An 11,886-nucleotide genomic window follows, 5' to 3' on the forward strand; every position below is an offset into this window, starting at 1 on the left:
AGAGAAAGCAGTGCAGAGCTGCAGGATGGGAATGGCTCAGAAGTAGCACTAAGGCTCTGTGGTCAGAGTCCAACTTGCATACCCTTTTACTCAGATACTCTTCTCTTCCTGTGAACCTATAACACATTTTTAAAATATCGCTAGCATGCATCAGAGAAGAAATATCCACATTTATTAGGCTTAGGACAATGTAAACACCATTAGAAGTGTTTCTGGTATGACAACTCTCATTTTGCACTTCTCTATTTCTAACTTCCTTCGTCAATGCTCTCTCTCATTCACTTAACACTTCCATTTATTGTCTCAAGGCCAGATTTCAGTATTTTCTGTTTATCTCCAGCTCTCTGTATGCAGCTTTGTATGACAAACTGACTCCTCTGCCGTCATTTGGGATACTTTAACTGGGCAAAGTCCACATTCAGTTACTTTAAATATTTCTTGAGTATCTATTCACTCTGTGCTTTAGTGATGTCCAGACTTTAGTTTACATTCTTTAAAATTTGATTTTTGCCCCAAGTCCAGTATTTTTACAATATAACCTTTATATAAAACAAATGTTCCAGTACATGCAGAAGATTAAAGGAATGAAGGAAACACTCAGCTGTCCTTTAATTTTACATGTGTTTAATGTTATCTTGGAGACATGTACCTATTTTCATTTTGAATCTGATCTACAAACTATGTTGGATGATTTTGCAAAGAGTCTGCATGAGAGCTGCTTAAAGAAATAAAATGGAGCCAGGAACAAGGACAGGATGTTCAGCAGCAAAATCCACTGGACAACGTTTGCTTACTCTCTCGGTACTTTTGACTTTATTTATCATATCCAGAGGATTGGAATCCAGAGACCATCAGGCTGGTTTTGTCTGGCCTCTTACACATGGAAAGCAGCTAGATATTTCCAGTCTGGGTTCAGCTACCCAACTCTTCTTCTAGTCTTGGGAATGGAGATGAAAGCAGGCTGTTTCAATTAGCTTGGCTATAGAGATGATCTGGAGCTGTGAATTAATTGATTTGAAGACCAAGAGGGACAGCTCCTGCATAATAGAGGCCGAGGAATTTCACTCTGTAATTACAGTCAAGTTCGGCTCCAAATCCAATAGAAATCAAAGGTGACCATATTAAGGCCCATCTCTAATCAAAAGTAGCTCTTTTCCCTAACCACTAACTGTAAAATATTCCATGTTTCTTTCTATTCCAAAAAGCCATCTGGATCTAAAGTGAACCTGTGTGAAAGATCTTTATTCCTGCACGGACAGGAACAAATTTTCCACTGCTGCATGAAAAGACTAGAACAATGAAAGTATTGGGAAGTGGGAGGGGGGGGCAAAGCTCTGCCTTTTTGGCAGTACTTGCAGAACATTAGTTAGGGTAGGTGGAGTCCTGCTGGGTCTAGCCAACTGCTCAGATTCCCTGTAACATTTTAGTGGCCCCCTGCTTTACACGGTACATCTCAGGACATGGAGGAAAAGCTCATCTATACATATATTTTAAAAGACACAAAACTCTAGAGCGCATATCCAAAGCAGATCAATTGCCTTTGCAATATTCTCAAAACAAAATGTTCCACCAGCAGAACTGATAAGGAGAGCCAAAAAATGGAAAACACTTGCTACCAATTTACTGCAGTCACCCATAAACTATTACTAGAACATTATGTATTGGGGTTCAAGCCAGAAAGCTATTAAAGCGGACTGCACTAGAGTCTTTCCACTATGCTACTGAAGCATTAATAAGTCTTTAGAGAATTGTGTTTATGTTGAAAGAATAATCTTATAATCAAATTTTCACACACACAAAAAATGCAGCTCTTTCTAGAATTACTGTGTGCCTTTGCTCTCTCCCCCACATTGGCTGGTGTCTCCACAAATACCATCATTTTCTACGTTTCTGTCTGGCCCAAACCCTGATCTACATACTTTGTGTTCCAAGCTGGACAAATTTCAAGATAAATGGTGCTAATTGACAGTGTTAATGGGCGCAGGATGTACCACATCCTTTCCCCTGTTGTCTCTAAGTGTCTTTCACAATCCTTACAGCCATTCTTTGTACAAGATGAAAAAGAGTTAAAAGACAACACTTTTACTTAGACACACAAATAATAAACATACAGCGATATTCTGTGGGGCTGTGTTTCCATCCCTGTTACAGGAAAATCTGTAATAAATCAGAAACCTTCTTTCCCATTTCAGAAACAGCACAATACCCAGCAAGACAATTATTAACCCAATGATTTACTGTTTTCACCTCAAGAATTGATGTTCCCTTTGAAAAGGTGTATGTTTTCTTTTCAGACACTTTCCTCTGATAGCACCCAGGTGCAAACCATGTAACAGAGCAGGTCAGGTGGAATTAAGGCAGGTCCTATATCCCTGAAAACTCCTTAAAACAGTACAACTTGAGTTTAAATGTACTAGGCCAGCTCACTCCAGATAAGACTTAAGATTCTACTTGAATAAAGTAAGAAAAAGACCTAAAATTCCAAGAAGGGGCATCAGGTCTCTTGTATGAATTTATTACTATTTTCCTAAGCAACTAGTTAAGTTAAGAGCTGAAAATTGTGGTATTCATTGCTATCATCAGCAGAGCACCACCACGATAACCACATAACCAATCTAACTGATATTCCCACTTGAAGTCCTAGGGAGTCCAGGCCAGGGGAACAGTACTATGTCATGACAGGTTTATGGCAACATAACACCTTTCCTGATTTGCCTCTTCAGTTCCTGGAACATCCTTAAGGTTTGAGAGATGACTGGTAAAGCACTCCTGGCTGCCAGCTGGACTGTAGGCTGTTCTCACTGGGCAGGAAAAGTTAAATTTCCTTGCAAACAGGGAGAATCCTTGGCAAGAGAATATCATTGTAATGGTTCTAAATACTAATTTTGCTGTTTTCTGAACTTGTTGGCTAAATGCCCTTAAATTGGATCAGACAGTTCTGATATCCTTGACAGCAAATAGTCTAATTTGAAAAATAGCAAAAGCTTGCAGCTCTCTCTGATGTCAAAAGAAATTGTAGAAACTTAGTATCATTCTTTGACTTGGGTCTTTAGAATAAACTGAACTGGGGGGTCAAATGCATTCCTTAAGTAACTTCACTTGATCCCACGTGTTTGTTTACCTCTCGATTGAAGACTGTGGGATACATTGCTTGCTCAGGCAGCACATTCATGTGTGGAGCTTTTCTACTTGCTCGTGCAATTAGTTACATTTCAATCGAACTTACAACAAAAATAATAAGAAATCATTTCTACCTGCACTAATGCACAGGATGCCAGAGAGTGATTTTGCAGGAGATAAACAGGCCACATTTACAACTAAATCTCTCTCTAGAGTTTGTCTCTTCGCAGCAGGACTTGGGCTCTGATGCCATCATTCAGGTCAAGAGGTCCTTTTTGATTCTTCAAAGAAAACAGAGTCCTGTGCTAGCACGACAACGTGTCAGGGAGCCATTTTAGGCAAAACCCTTCACATACTGCTTAAAAACTCACTCCATGCCAGGAAGGGGAATGAAAATACTTAATCACAAAAATCAACACCCCAGAAAGGCTTGGAAAGTGCTCAGGTCTCCAGAGGAGATTTCTTCTAGGACCTCTGCCACAGCTGAGTTACTGCAGCTTCTGCTCCAGCCCCATTAGTCCACATGATTGCAAAAAGTTGTCCAGTGCTCCACTGAAAGGTTTACATTTAAGACAGGAGTCTGGTGCCCAGGAGAAATGTCCTAGATGTTTTCTAGGCTTAAAAGGCAAGATGTGCCTAATATGATTTTTCTGTAAAGAGCAACTGAAGTATGGTATTAATAAAAAATAAACTATGTTAACTTATGTTAAATCCTCCTCTCTTCTCCAAAAATACACAGCTGAAAAAACCCTACCACAGCAGTACTAATGCACAAGCAAGTCCTCTCCATCTGCCAAATATGTAGGTCATTTCAACGAGTGACAGAGACAAAGAGGCCTGATTTTAATTCATGAAATATTCCTGCTAATAGCAAAGTTATTGAGACATCTGTTAAAAGCCTGACCTGTTATAATGGGGGGGATATCTAAAATTACTGAAATTTCTATTTAAATTAATGCTACAGTATTTTATTGGGCATTTAAAAGAAGTATTGCTATTAACAAAAACATTATATAAATTAGAAACAGGCCTACAATAATCCTCCAGATAAAATCTGGTCCTGTCTTCTAATACTATGGTATGAGCTTTTATTTGTGCGTGTGCTACGTGTATATAACAATATAGCAAATACGTAAGAAAAAAAATAATTAAATCTTAAGAGCCATGGCAGCCTAGTTTAAAGTTTGGCAGAGAACAGTTGGCAGACATTAGAAAAAAAAGTAAATATGTTTCATGGCCTGTATATAATTGAACATTCTTCAAATTCCTGTACTGGAAATGTCAATACCATGGAAATCCTTGAAATGTGGACACAGATAGATAAATGTGACTGGAGCCAAACACCTCCACCCAGAACGAACAGCAGACCTTCAGACAAAGAAAATCTATGTAATTATAAACTACCTGCTCAATAACAGTAAACTAAACTAAGGTTTTGCCTTTGGGGTAGTGGTGAAATGAGCAGAGGTGGAAGATGGGATTGCCCTGTGGAGGCAAGGCACACACAAATCTGTCTCCACCAGCACTCAGAGAAAGGCTGTTGAGCACCAGGGAGGACCCTCCAACACTGCATGCAGGGCTGGGCCCTGGCTCACAATGAACACAGCAGCTCTTGGGTTGTGGGATTCCACAAAACAGGACCAGTGAGTGCCTTTCTTTGTGTTAGGTGGTGTGCAAGAGGATGCCTCAAACACAGGGTGACCACCTCAGTCTCAGAGGCTGAACCAGCATCTCTTTGCTGAATGCTCTTCCTGCTGGCTTGCTCCCAAATGTTAGATTGGGGAGGCCAGATTTTCCCAGGCCACAGAGATACGAGCTGGAATGAAGGGCACAGATCCCAGGTCTTCATTACAGTTCCTAAGAAAACACTCAGAAGGACATCTCAATCCCAAACCAAAGTGAGCATGCAGCAGCCGTTCTTCTCTTTCCCACCCACATCCTGGTTTCCTCACAAAACGTCCCATGCCCACACAGGTGGATGTTGTAGGGCTTTCTACCATTCTGCCCTTGCTATGGGTGCCTTGTGGATTGATGAAATACTGAAGTGCAGCCAAAAAGTATATGAATAACCAGATACAACTGAGGAACAAATCCTCAAAAAGCTGCTAAAAGACTTGGAATCACAGTGCAGGATAAAATACAGCTTGGAAAGTTTACCAGTAGACCACTTACATGTATTTTGTACTTAATTCAAGGTTTCTTTTTTCTCAATGTGAAAAATGCTAGTAGCAGATAAATGTCTTTTTATTAAAAATGCCACTTTGTTTCCAAAACACAAAATTCGAAGGTGTAACTTTTCTAAAAAGTGTGGGTCAGCCAAGGTAAGCCAAATACCCATGAAAAAAAATTCTAGCAGGTGCAGAAAATACAAATCTGATATATGCTCCTCCACTATTGCAAGATATCAGGCATCCCACTGAAACATCCACATTAGTCATAGCATAAAGCCATTTGATGTACCACCCATGTGAAATCTATTCCTTTTTTATGAAATTAGCTAGACAGAGGTCTGGTTTGAATGTACCTCCTGAGATGCTCTATGAATGCTCAGAGTTTTATGAGCATGTCTTTACTTTTTCCTTCCATGATCAATATTTTACCACTTTTCTTATTGCTTTTTTCTTCTTCTACAGCTGTGTGAGACATCAATGTGTGGTGTAAAATACATAAAACAAGGGGGCAAACTGCCTCTCCTGAAGGTCTACCAAACATACATAACACATTATTTTCTTCAGCACTCATCTACAAAAGCACCACACACAATTAAAAACAGCAAGGAGGGAAAAGTGATTTTAAGTTGCCAGTCTCCCCATGGCAATGAAATGTCCAGTCTTGACTTCACCACTGCCTAAACTCTAAATACTTCTCTGTCCAATCCTAGTAACTTCTCAGCTGTATTTTTGAACGGATTATGAGCACACCTTAAAAAGCAAATTATCAGCAAACAGTGCCTAGACAGGTTATATTCTACTTTGCTAAGACCAAGGGATATTTTCATATTATTTCATTGCTCTGTCTAAATTCATGCTCTTCTGGCACAGACAGCGACTTCAAGAACAATTCTTAAAATCCCTACTTAACTAGGATCAAATAAATGTCACTGAAGAAGCCTAACTGTGCCTTTGCTTGCAGTCATTATGAAAAGAAAATGGAGTAAGAGTCAGATCCGTTCAGAAGCATGCAAATATCCATCATCAATTGGTAATACTTCCCATCCTTTCAGCCTTATTCACAACCTTACTTGACAGACCTTTCTCTAAGACCATCACTGCAAACAAAAACAAACAATCCTACAAAAAGTACTACTGTCCTACTGTGGACTTCAGGAAGGACAGAAGGACAGTGGATGTACACTACAGATACTGAACTTTGGGTAAAATTTCCTATTAGAAAACTGCACTGCCACCTGCTCAACCCAAGTAATGCTAACAAGCAGAATGGTACTTAAGAAGTAGATTATTAAAATAATTGAAAAATTGAAAAAAAGGGTTTTATTTTTTATTCAGAAAAATTAAAATTTCTCTGCAAGTTTTTGTACTTAATATGGTTAAAAGTTACAGAACTGAAAGATGCTAGTGGGAGAAACCATTATTCAATTTTCAGTGCATGAGCATTTCAGAGTTTGTATAATAAAAAGATTCACAGCTTGTCCATGAAGTCAGGAGGTCCCAGTCCTGTGAGTCGGTCGATCTCCTCACACCCTGCACTCAACTGAATTCACTGCAGTTCTCTATAGATTCCCTTCAAGAAATATGTGTAAGCTCACAGGCTTAGTTATTTTCTCTCTCTTTTACTTCTAACTTAGTGATGGAGGAAACAAAAGTCCTTATTCACTACAATCTTGCTTTTTAAAGAATGTTGACTCTGCTCCTCATAGGCAGCGTAGTAGAAGCTGGGATTCTCTATTTTGTTTTAAAATACAGTAATTTATGAAACCTTGTTTTCCTTTAATGCTGAAAGCATTGCTTCAGCATTTTCTGACCAGAGCAGAATTCTCCCCCTATTTCAAGAGACTTTGCTGCTGTCTCATTTAAAAGGAGAACTTGTACATGATTGGTACCCATCTCGTGTAAAGTGACTTGATCATACGGCAGCTGACCATTCTTGGGCTTTTGGTTATTTTTGGGGGTTTTTTTTTTTTTTTTTTGATGAATGCTATAAAACCCAGGGAATCATTAATAAGATCTGGAAAAACACTGGGAAAAAAATCCCAACCAGTAAAAACCCCACTGAAACCAAATTCAATCTTCACTAATGGTAGTACTACTATAGATTATCATTAAATGTCAGTTTCTCTGAGGAGATCACTTTTTCTAAGTATATTTGCATGCAGCTGTTTGCAAGTCCTTTTTCTGGCTACCAAGCTTCACTGGCAAGTTGATGAAACTCTAAGGGAAGTATAATTTTCTTTAAAACAAGAAAGGGACTCCGGTGGAAGGGAGAGGTCCAAAGAGACCTTCAGGGGACACAGGAGACCTCAGGTTTGGCCCAGCTTTCTTTACCACCATTGTAAACACAGGGAGATTGAAGGAGAGGGAACATGAAAGGAGCAGCTGGGGGACCAGCTGCCATAGCAAAAAATCACCAGAACTTTTAGGCATCTCAGAAGTACCACAAAGGTTTATACTGTGCCCATTGCTACTAAAGCTAATTCAGAAGTTTTCACTTCTGCAGTGAGAGCTGGAATGAGGCCTTGGTTCCAAATTCAGAAGTTGCAGAGCCCACCCTTCACCAGTTTATGATGACTGTACAAGTGGACTTCTACCAGATCTAATTTTTTCACCATACATTCATTTCAGAGGGATATAGTGGAACAAATCAGACATCAAGTTTTCTGATTTAGTCTTTAAACAACACAGTTGAAATCTCACTTTCTTTTTGGCTTCTGGAAAATAAAAGCCTTGGGATGCAAAGGGGAGGTGGAGAAAATGAAGCACGCACGCTTTGCATTCCTGGTTTGTCTCGCACCTTGAAGGATAATGAGAATGCGGGGACCAGGCGCCTCCAGTAAAATGCATCCTGCTGTGACTGCTGCACCCACAGCTGGAAAAATCTTTATGATTTCCAGTATTTTTATTTCATAAAAGATAGTAAGAGGATAGGTTTCAGTTTCCCCTCTTCTTTCACAGGCATAAGGTGTTTCCAAGAACAATACCTGTCCGGATCCCGAACTTGCCCTCTAGGTGTCACCTGGGCAGGAAATTACTGCTCTCAATCTTGGTCTGTTCCCTTTTACAGTAAGTTCATGGTGTATTTTCACTCAAGAAGGTGTATGCTTGAAAGGGATTCTGTAAAGGTGCCAAACAGACCTCTGAAGTTCAAATCTTTGCAGAGATTAGAACTTTTCTGAAGTTCCAAAACACAAACAGGTTGGGTTTTAACATATAAACACAGAAACCTCACTTCAAAGCAGACGAGACTTAAGATGTTTTTTTTTCTTCTCTAGGAAGAAAAGGAGTGAGAGAACTGTACAAAAGATTTCCTAAGTGGCTGTGATAGATCTTTCCACAATGGCTTGGCACATGCTGTCTGTACTAATAGCTTGTCATAAAAGGATGATCAATGCTCTGGAGCACCAGCCATAGGCTGTGGAGCATCAGGTTCACCCAGAGGCTCTGCACAAATGCTGTGGCAAGTGGCAACCTCACCACGCTTCAATTCATCATCTAAGAAACGAAAACAACAGCTCTGCCTCTCCATCAGCGCTGCACAACCGAGCATGTTAAAGTTCTGTTAGCAAATACGAGGGTAAGAGAGGTATCACTCCCTGCTGCTAAAGACTGAGTTATTTGTTTTCAGCCTAGCTGGTAGGGCTTTTCATGCTGAAAGCCAAGGGTGAGTTAGGATTAAATTTATGGTGTATTGGACAAAAGCTACAGGACACATGCACAGAAGCTACTTTTCTCATCTGTGCTTCTCCCTCTCTTTTAGACAAATGCAGTGAAGGGAATACTATAGTTTCAATGCCACAAAAGTTGTGAGACCTTTGAATATTATGCTAGTCATAAAATAGGCATTTAAACAGTTCCTGAAACTAGAAGAGGCTTTTAGGGAATGGAATGCAAAGAGAAAACACAGGATGCTGGAAGGCAGTATGGAGAAAAACAGATTGAAAGTATTTAACCTGAAAAATTTCTTTAATTTATTTTCTTATTTGCCCTTTGAGCTTTCATATTCAACCAAAGCTTTCCAGAAGTTTAAAATGAGAAAGAACCTTTAAGACTTCTGGACTAAAGCCTGAATTCAAAGCTTTTGTCCTTTCCACTTGTTTTCCAGCATCATTACTATCCCATTTACCTTAAAAAAACCCCCACTTAATCCATCAAGTGGGGTTTAATTTATACAGAAAAAAATTATATATTTCTCTGAACATCAGACATTCCTATTTCCAAACTCTAGACCAAAATTTGAAGTTAGACCTTAATGTGAACTTAATGTAGACTTAAAGCTAGCTGGTTTTGGTTAAAAGCAAGTACAATGAAATGTAAGAAATAAGGAAAAGTTACATGAGAGAAACCACTGGGGGTTGGATTGTGTTGGATTTCTGTTCATGTTTATTAAACATTTCCCAAGAAAGAAAACATTTTTACCACTGAATGACTTCCACAGGAACCAACTAAAGAACATTCCAACTAGTCTAAGAAACAGCAATATGTCAAAGAGGAAAGAAAGCAACTGTGCTCACAGGATCAATCAAATTCTCTTTTCTCTTTCCCAGGCAAGACAAGTAGCCCAAACACAGATGAACAGGAGGGATGCATACAGGCCAGCACAGAAACTTCACATTTCAATTACAACTCATTTTTAAAAGAGACTTTGGGTATTTCTGATCCCAAGACAAATCAAGCCTGGAAAAAAAAAATGCAAAGGGCATTATTTCCTAATGGATGATCCACTACTGAAAATGGATTGTAAGAACTTCAAGTATGATTGAATCTACTACTGAAATACTGAGCTGACATTTGAAAAAGACACAAAAAATGTGTACAAATGGAGACCAATTCTAGAGTAAAGCTTTTGTGAAAGAAAGTTTAAGGAGATGCAAGGTGGTTTTCATACAGGATAGGCAGATATAAGTGAATAAGAACCAACGAGAACCCTTTCAAATGCAAACATCAACTACCTAGCATATAATTTTGTTCTTTTGGGACTACTGAAAAATCCTCCACTTACTTAAGTGATAATAGTATTGAGCTTTCCATCTCAACTGACCAATGTCATGCCATCCTCAATTTATCTCTCACACAGAAACCAGTTTCCAGTAAAGAACCTCTACAAAAATACTGCATTGAGAACTGTGGTCATAAAATTCTGAGGGTGCCAGCAAACTCAAAGATTGACAAAGCTGGGATCAACACTGGCAAAGCAAGTTGGAAGACAAAGTTCAGCTCCTGTCCCAGATATAACTCTGCAGGAAAAAGAAAATATTAACTAACCACAAGTAGAAGTTTGAAGTCTTTTGATCTGGAATCATAATTCTGTATTTAATTCCGGTTTATGTAATGCCTTCTTCCCTCCCCACCCCAATTTGAAATTTATTTATTTTTTACTCTGGAAATTGGAGTTTAAGTATAGTTATCTGTTATTCTTGCTGATCAATACCATCTGTAGCAAAAGACTAGGGAGTTATACTGGACAGATTAGACACTGAAAAGCTTTTAAAATTACCAAAAAATCAAGTGCAACATACAGTTCTGTTGACTGGTCTGGATTAACTCCCAAAATTGGCCAATAGAAAGATGTGAGAAACTTTCCAAAAAGTTAAAACCTGTTGCTAATAAAACCAGCTGTAATATGAAAAAATAGGTCCTTCTCCCTTTAAATCACAACCCATAGAGGCACTGAAGTAAATCCCTTAATCTCTTTTTAAGTAGCTATTTTATCCCAACTTCCTCTGTGGTTTATACCCTCAAAGCATCTACACCACAACGCAAGAACAGCCTAGACAAGGAGCTTCAAGTTTCTTTTCTTCAAAAAGCATGTAAAATAAAAAAATAATTAAAATAATAAAAAAAGAAAAAACTCAAAAAAATACTACCAAGACCAAACACAAAACCCCCAACCTCACAACAAAATAAAAAAATTTCTCAGCAACAAAAAGACTACAAAACCACAAGAACCACTAACCTGATTTCAGCCTTCCTGATCCTTTAACCCCTTTTCCAAGACCATGCATCAAAAAGAAACATTCACAACTCCTCAAGCCACATGATGTATTCACTGAGGTGGATAAATGATTAAAACACTGTATAGATCATTATTCTCTTTTCACCCTTGTAAACAATTCATGGAGAGGAAAAGTGGAACAGCAATTTTAAGGCCTCAAGTTTGTATCCATGGGCAAGTTTTCAGCTTTCTTCACCACGGTATTCAATAGGCAGGTCCAAGGAGATCTGTCAAGATTCAGTGCATGGCAGCCAAATTAACTTGCTCAGGATTTCTACCAAGCCAAGGATGGATTGAGATGCAGACCCAGAAATCTACATCTCTTAATCTCTTGCTGAAACGTAACAGCTGATGAAAAACCTTAGTAAAACATTTCAGAGGAAAGATTCAATAATGTTTTAAATGATGATGCTGTTTCTCAGGGATATCCAGAAAAGTGTATTTCAGATGTTGGACCATGCCTTCCTCAAACAACAGTAATACCACAGAGTCATAAATCTATGCTTTACCCACTAAACAGTAGCATAAAAGGTGCTGGATTATGAAGGTGGAAGTGGTCCCTTAGACAGTCTTCAGTTTAATGGTGACACACAAACTTCA

At 38.8% G+C, this 11,886-nt stretch overlaps 1 protein-coding gene across 4 annotated transcripts in view; it reads right to left on the reverse strand.

The window, feature by feature from the left end:
* The window catches only part of ZBTB20 (zinc finger and BTB domain containing 20), a 444,040-nt gene that overhangs the window by 401,267 nt on the left and 30,887 nt on the right, over positions 1 to 11,886 (reverse strand). The window lies entirely within an intron of this gene.

Source organism: Geospiza fortis, unplaced genomic scaffold (assembly GCF_000277835.1).
Source record: "Geospiza fortis unplaced genomic scaffold, GeoFor_1.0 scaffold1, whole genome shotgun sequence".
NCBI lineage: Eukaryota > Metazoa > Chordata > Aves > Passeriformes > Thraupidae > Geospiza > Geospiza fortis.